Genomic DNA, 8,229 nt, shown 5'->3' on the forward strand with positions numbered 1-8,229 from the left:
GAGTATATAGAAGTATATAGGACTATATAGGAGTATATAGGTGTATATAGGAGTATATAGAAGTATATAAGAGTATATAGAAGTATATAGGACTATATAGGTGTATATAGGAGTATATAGGGCAGGTTGGTAGACGATGGTCAATGAAAGAAATTACCATCATAAAATTGCTTTTTATTTTGAGGCTTGGAATTTACAAAGGTCATAATGTTAAATAGCACATTGTTGTTTTTAAGGATTTTATTTTTGTTGTTGTAAGAGAAGAGTTTCTATTTGTCTTTGTATAATTAGTATTTTATACATGCAGGGGGTGTGGGCGGAGCTTGCAGCAATTCCTCGGTGGGAGGGGCATCACTGGGTCCCGCCCACCACAGCATTATTGGATTTGTAGTGCTTCAAATACATCTGAAGGTTCTACCAGACCCTCCGGTCACCATATACCAGGATTATTAATATGGCGCCAACATATTACACAGCGCTGTACACTAAATAGGGGTTACAAATGACAGACTAATACAGACAGTGACACAGGAGGAGGAGAGGACCCTGCCCCGAAGAGCTTACAATCTAGGAGGCGGGGGAAGTATCACACAACAGGAGGGGGCACAGGATAATGGGATATCAGATGTTTGTAATAAATCCAAGGACTGAAAATCACAAAGAATTTATCCTGAGTCTCTGTAAAGATATTTGTTAGTTTTTCATGGACCGTCGCAATCACTGCACCAATTGCGGTTCCGGGAGTCACCCCGCACCCATGGCAATGCCACCGGATATTAATAACAAATGGGCGACGTGCAGAACCCTCAATACGTTCTTATAATAAGTGATGGTGGGAAGCGGGCATCGGTCTGGGTGATCCTCCTGCTCTGTACTTTCAGGACATTATTCAGAATTCTCTGGGACCAGGCACCCCCTAATATATCCTGAATATGGAGCAGTCTCTAGATACCCCTCCCCCATGTACCCTAAAACCCGTCCTATGTGACCCCATACATGATGGCGTATTGGGGGGGGTATTATATTCCTGGTACAGCTCAGCCTGGGATGTGTCACTGGAGGAATGTATAGAGCCGAGGGCAATGACCGGTCTATATACAAGCAGTGTATGGTCCGGGGTCAGGGACCCCCAGTGCACGTACCCCAGGCATTAACCCCTTAATGGATATTTAGGTTCACAGTAACATTCACCGCTGTATTTCTGTTATTTCAAAGATGGATTTCTTATTGTTGTATTTCTGCTTTATCACCGTGATGTATGCACTGAAACTCTTCTTGTATTTTATTGCACATTATGTCGGTGCCAGCCGCCTGCTGACTTACGGTTGTATTATTCCTTCTATGGATTTATATCTCTCTATAAACGTTTTCATCGTCCAGACGCAGATTATCTCCGGTGAATTATTTCCTTTCTGCTTCCTAAGATCAATGGCCCTGGGAGCCTGGGAGGAAAACTCCGCACATAGTGCCATGGCAGCATCAAACCTTTTATTCTGCACTGCTACAAAATGAAGATTGTTGGCACTGGCCGGGGTTGTGGCTGGGCTGCAGACATCATCCAATGGTTCCATATATTACATTATATTTATATATTCTATTATATATTGTATGTACTACAATCCTGGCAATACATCACATCTCCTGGGGTTCTATCCCACCCTAAAATATCTGCAATAGATCTGCAGGAAATGCACGGCTGGCAGCATGAGTGCTATCAGACATGCCAGGCTTTCTGCTGGTAAACTTCTCACCCCCACCGAGCATTGTTTGCCAATAGTTATTACACCCATTGGGTGAACGCTCCCATCCTCACCATGTAACGGCAATCTAGCAGAGGTCAGGACTTAGGAAGTACCCAGAAATCTTCATTCTATGGCTACATCTCGGTGCTCTGGTGAATTGGCACTGCCAGTGGGTTGTGTTTCTGGAGTCTAGAGGTCCCTATGATATCCATACAGACAGCTATGGCAGAACGTTCATTGTGTGCAATCCTTTAATTATTAATATTTATGGTAACGTCATTTCATTGCAACAATCATTACTTATGTTCTACCTTCCGCATTCTGGTACTGTGACCCCATAGACCAATACCCACCCTGTGCCCTCTAAATTCTGTTACTGTGACCCCAATTCTGTTACTGTGACCCCGCAGACCAATACCCACCCTGTGCCCTCCCAATTCTTTTACTGTGACCCCCCAGATCAATACCCACCCTGTGCCCCCTGAATTCTTTTACTGTGACCCCCACAGATCAATACCCACCCTGTGCCCTCTAAATTCTGTTACTGTGACCCCCCAGATCAATACCCACCCTGTGCCCCCTGAATTCTTTTACTGTTACCCCGCAGATCAATACCCACCCTGTGCCCTCCCAATTCTGTTACTGTGACCCCCCCAGATCAATACCCACCCTGTGCTCTCCGTGCAGGACAAATCCCACCCCGTGGCTACACTGCAGTGGACTCTGTTCTGTGGTCAGAGACAGTGAACGTTGGGTTATTCACAGGTGAATGAGCACGCTGAGAGTTTGTTGTTCCGGATCCTCCATTTCCATCTCATGGCCTCCAGTGTTATCAGAGTAATGTGACCGCGTCCAACCATCATGGTGCCCACAATGTCTCCTCTGCTCCACGTCCTCCTCATTCTGCATGGAGTGCAGCTCAGCCTGGAGGAAACTTTTATATATGGTGAGTACTCGTCTTCTGATATCTGGGCGACCTACTGGGGGGGCCACAGGGTGGCAGAATTCGGAGGGGCAGTAGCACAACCTTACCATTACAACCGTGATTGGATGGTGAAGGAGAAGCAGCACACTGATAAGTCATCTTCTGCTCCCTCCTGTTAGCACATGTGCACTGCAGTACAATTTGATTGGTGGACCTCCATCTGAATGCGGCTGCACGGGGGGGGGGGATGGGGGGTTACAGGTTGCCAGCATCAAGATTGATAAAGTTAAATATTAAGGAGTAGGTGACAAATAATTACACAGAATACTGGAAGGGTTTGTAGCACAAAAGCACCGCCAGCTTTCCACGAAATTATAATAATACTGCCTGATCACTGTGGGGAGAGACTGAGAAAATGCTTCCTCCTGCCTGCAGCAAACAGATGCAGCATCACGGCTTTGTAGTGATAAGATGGAGGTAAATTCTCGGGTGTCTGCCCCTCTTGCTGGGTATCTGGGGGACTTCCTGAAGCTTTGGGGGCTCCTCATTCTTCTGTAAGCTGGAAACCAGTGTGAGTGGCCCCGGAATTGGCGCTGATCACACATAAAATGTCATTTCCCAATGTTTTATATGTGCTGCTTCCATTGTAATAATTCCCAGTGCTGCCATGAATGTCTTTGTTCCGGCACTTCCTGTTTGATGGTGACAACACTGTGTTCTGTTCACATTGTCACATGGGCTTCCCAATTCACAAATAAATCAAATTAAAGAAAAATAAATCGGTGATAATGTCTTCGCTGAGCCGCCAACATTCCTCATCCAATCAATGGCCGTTATCTGCGGTGTAAGGAAAGTGACGCTGGCGCTTTGTATGGGCACCACCGCCCTGCACAACCCACTGCTGCCATAGGCTGCTCGAGCTTCTGGGTGTGGCACGCACATGTGCACCTCCCCACCTCTGATTGGTTCCTCATATCCTAGAGGGCGTCATACCTCTGATAACTAGGAGCTTCTGGGTGAAATATTGAAATATTTTGGGGTTTTGTAGCATCTGTGGAGTTTTCAGGGCCAAAAAAACCTTTATAGGAAATATTTATTATATTATATTACAGAGCCATCGATGTTCAATGCCACCGCCATCCCAGACTTTTCCTTCACCACTGGAGAGGAGTTCCCAGTCACCACCAACACTACGGCTGGAGGGGCCCCTGAGCAAGGTATCCAATGCCCACAATTGCCCCATGGGGGTACAATATGGAGAATTGGGATATGCTGCTGTAAATGTGATATTATATAGAGCAGAGGAGGATCAGAGCTTCCCAGGAGGACCTCGGTTTGCTTATACCAGGGGGCTGCTGGTGAAAAGTTACATTTTTGGGAGTTTTATTAGCACCCATGGGGGGTTTTGGGGGAAAATAAATCTTAGGAGAGTTGCTAATTGGTCAGAGGAAGACAGAGCAGAGAAGAGAATCTTGAATCCATGATTTATATTACAGAGCCAACGATGTCCAATGCCACCGCCATCCCAGACTTATCCTTCACCACTGGAGAGGAGATCCCAGCCACCACCAACACTACGGCTGGAGGGGCCCCAGGTATGGATAGAGTCGCCCACACAATGGCCCCATGTGTCAAGCTGATATTATACAGAAGTTGGTGCAGGGCTATTACTGAGGGCCTCATTTCTCCAAGAAGAGCCAATGGGGGAAATATTTAAACCTTTTGGGTTTTAGTAGTGTCCAAGGATCTTTTAGGTCACAAGAATTCATTGGACATCTATGGTGTGAGCAGAAATGGTATTTCTATTACAAAGCCATTGATGTACCACACCACTTTCTATGGTTTAAATTCAACATGTTATGGGGGTTCGAAGGGGTCCACCGTCATCAGAGATTGGTATTAGAAGACTTCCTGAGGAGTCCCTTGTATGATACCTATACATTCCAAGTCATACCAATTACCCCTCACAACCCCCTTAATGTTGTCTGTCTTTAAAGTCTTCATAGAACATTCAGACAGAAACCAGCCCTGACGTAAAACAACCCCTTCGTGCAAGCCTATGGACCCTGGGATTATGGGAGGTCACCACCTGCTTACCCCTATCCTATCATCTATGGACCCAGGGAGGATGGGGGGTCACCAACTGCCCACCCCTATCATCTATGGACCCTGGGATTATGGGAGGTCACCAACCACAGGGCCACAATCATTGTACCACGCCAGTACCACATGGGGAGGAGAGGGCCCTGCCCAGAAGAGCTTACAATCTAGAGGTGAGGGAAATATCACACAATAATAATCTTCTAAGAGCCGGTGGATGAAATAACTTTTAGGATCAGACTAAGCAACGAGGACATCACTGTGACTCCTCTCACACGCCTGGTGACTGAGGAAATGCCCACTCTTGGTATAATACTCAGTACATGTCCATAGGTCATCGAGCCCAAATACACTACACCTAAAATATACCGGGGTGCCGTGAGGTGTCATCGAGGAACCCAATATATGTCCTGGGATAGGAGGCCGGAGACACCGCTAGAAATCCATAAACCTTGGAGTGCCAGGGAGCCCCCGCTCTGTCTGCATGGGGTATACAGGGATGGTATTATATACCTGTAATGACTGAACAATTATTTCACTATTTGTGGGTTTTAGTGTTGGAGAACCATTGGTCGGACATGATTTAGGCAGAGAAGACAATGCTGATTTCATGATTTATATTACAGATCCATGGATGTCCAATGCCACTGCAGGCCCAGACGTCACCACCGGAGAGGAGATCCCGGCCACCAATACTACGGCAGAGACGGGTAATGTATCCAATGCCTGTAAATGGAGGGGCCCCTGTCTGAATGGAACCTGGAATGTTACAAACTGAATGCCAACAAAAGATCCCGTGTGTCCTGATCACCGTTATTCACACAAAGGACCCACATTCACCCCATTTGCAGCCCGCTGACCCAACACAAGAGACATCACATAACTAGCAGAAATGCATGGAGTCTCCCATCACAGGTAGTCAGGGGGCAGAGGGGGAATCTCCCCAAATCTGTTCCCAGCAATCCTCTGCTCCTATTCACATTTCACTTCATTGTCCTGCTCTCATCTGACCTCTGTAGACATAAAGATGGACAGAGGTCCAGCATGACCCAAATTCCCTAAATCACAACTCAAATATTCACTGTAAGGTCATTACAAAGCACAAGGGGGCGCTCTTTGTGTCTGGAGGAAAAGAAGTTTAAGCTCCGGATAAGGAAGGGATTCTTCACTGTAAGGGCTGTGTAAATGTGGAATCGGCTCCCTCAGGAAGGAGTTTCAGCAAGTTCTATAGATTGCTTTAAGAAAAAGCTGGATGATTTCTAGAAGCACAGAATATAACTGGGGATTAAGGATTTAAAGTAAAAATAACAGAGACTGCTGATCCAGGGAACATCCAATTGCCTCATGGAATCAGGAAGGAATTTTTTCCCATTGCAGTAAATACTACCCGGGGTATCTTTGCCTTCCTCTGGACCAACTATGACTATGAGATATGTTTGATAACTTGATGGACTTACGTCTTTTATCAAACTAACTGACTATGTCACTATGTCAGTTTCCTCCCACACTATAAAGAAATGCAGTTAGGTAAATCGGCTTCCCCTCAAAAATTGACCTTACACTGTAATAATGACATATGACTATGGGGGGACATTAGATTGTCAGCTCCTCTGAGGGACAGCTAGTCACATGACTGGACTTTGTACAGCACTACGTAATATGTTGGTGCTATATATATACTGGATAATAATGTGATATCAGTGGATAGCTTCCTCTATATGAGGGGATCTTCTCAGCCCATTCCTGGCAGCTCCAGCTGTTTCATCTAATCATCTAATGTTTGCCAAAATTGTGGAGGAACTCTAAATTTCACTAATTTCTGAAGAAGAACTAATAGATCATTAGGTGTGCTGGGAACTATTGCCGGCTATTCGCTCCTCCAGCACCAAACACTGACTGCTAGCTCTGATGGCTGAGCTGTAGGGAGCAGGAATAGGGATTCAGGTCAGTATGTGGCACCGTCCAAAGACAGAACTCATAGGACATCCAGGGGCCCCCCATAGATACACACAGCCAGGCATTGGAGTCAGGTTCCTCTTGTTCTCATTGGTGTTTCTGAAATATTGGCAGATGGGGCCCCAACTCTGACAGTCAGAAGTGAAACTCAGAGAATGGAGTCTGCAGAACCAGATCATCCATAAAGCAAAGTACAATAAATCTTGGGGCCCAATGGAGGTCCAGGGGCCCATCTACACCCTTTATTATCTTACATTAAACCAAAGGGCATGGCAGACCACTAAACAGTACTAATGTATAGCGGAGAGGATCACAGATGGCAATGAACATTATTATTATTTATAAATGATTCCCCTCTCAGTTCTTCTGTTCACTGATAGCTGTGTGAATCTCTGTGTGAATCTACATGCCTAATAAAACAATGACTTGTTCTGCCACCTAGTGGCCAATCAGTAAAACTGCACAGAAGGATTCCATGCATTCTAACAAATTATTGGATGCAAATTGACATGAAAATGATTTATAAATTCACGCATAGTGTCAGTATGAGGCTTAGGACCCCCTGATCACTTGGTGCCACTTTTACTAACATAAGTGGTCAAATAATAAACATACTGGCAGGATCAACACATATGTAAATCAATCCTTGCTGTATTGATGCCACTGATTGATGTCATTTAATAAATTATAATATTTCTGATATTGTCTCTGCTTCCAGGGGTTGATTTCTGCTTCCAGGACACCGATTGCCCCCCATTCAGCTCCTGTACACCTCTAGATGGGCCCCGTATTTGTCTCTGTGACCTCGGGCTGTACTTTCACCCGGACCTGGGCTGTGTCACAGGTAATGCCATGAGATGGATTTTTAGGCTTTTAAATATTATTTGTTGGTAATTAATCTTTGTCCTACGGCCAACCCGTAAATTATACAAAGAATAAATATAAAGTGTACAAAATGATATAATCCAATCTTATCCTCCTGGCTGTATTACATTCATACAGGGGGGGGGGGGGGGGGGTGTTTACTTCTATTAGAGCGTAATATGTCTTACAATAAGTTATTGTCCTAAACCCCACGCGTTTCGCCCCACAGCGCTTCATCGGGGGATTGGGATGTGTAAATGCCGGGTCACAGATAACAAGATACAATCATTTCTGCTTAATATGAATGGAACAAGCTGACATTAATAATATTTTCTGCCTGGAACTTGTATAATCTGTAGTATGTGAAGTATAATAATAATAATAATTGGTAATGATATACACGCGTAGGATTGGGTGTCTCTGCATTGTGTTCTGTGGCATTGAATTTGGTTTTATATTGCTGCCGTGCACTCCTATGTTGGAGAATACCCGTGGTGGAATACAGAGACGGAATTTTATTATTCATCACAATCATTTAAACACAAATCTGAAAAACCGGCAGAACCCAATCTGATATAAGATGAGATGGGGGGGTTCTAGGGGTGTAGTTCTGGGGGGGTAGTGCTGAGGGTGTGTAGTTCT

General features: G+C 45.1%; 2 long non-coding RNA genes across 2 annotated transcripts; both read left to right on the forward strand.

Annotated features, from left to right (window-relative positions):
- Positions 1-2,454: 2,454 nt before the first annotated feature.
- LOC140331818 (uncharacterized) lies at positions 2,455-4,312 on the forward strand. Its single transcript, XR_011920980.1, has 3 exons — positions 2,455-2,688; positions 3,780-3,884; positions 4,164-4,312. It is a non-coding gene; the product is annotated as an uncharacterized lncRNA (long non-coding RNA).
- A 1,078-nt stretch (positions 4,313-5,390) lies between these two features.
- Positions 5,391-7,692, forward strand: LOC140331819 (uncharacterized). The gene is made up of 2 exons (XR_011920981.1): positions 5,391-5,477; positions 7,442-7,692. It is a non-coding gene; the product is annotated as an uncharacterized lncRNA (long non-coding RNA).
- The last annotated feature ends 537 nt before the right edge of the window (positions 7,693-8,229 follow it).

Source organism: Pyxicephalus adspersus, chromosome 5 (genome assembly GCF_032062135.1).
Source record: "Pyxicephalus adspersus chromosome 5, UCB_Pads_2.0, whole genome shotgun sequence".
In the NCBI taxonomy this organism is placed as follows: domain Eukaryota; kingdom Metazoa; phylum Chordata; class Amphibia; order Anura; family Pyxicephalidae; genus Pyxicephalus; species Pyxicephalus adspersus.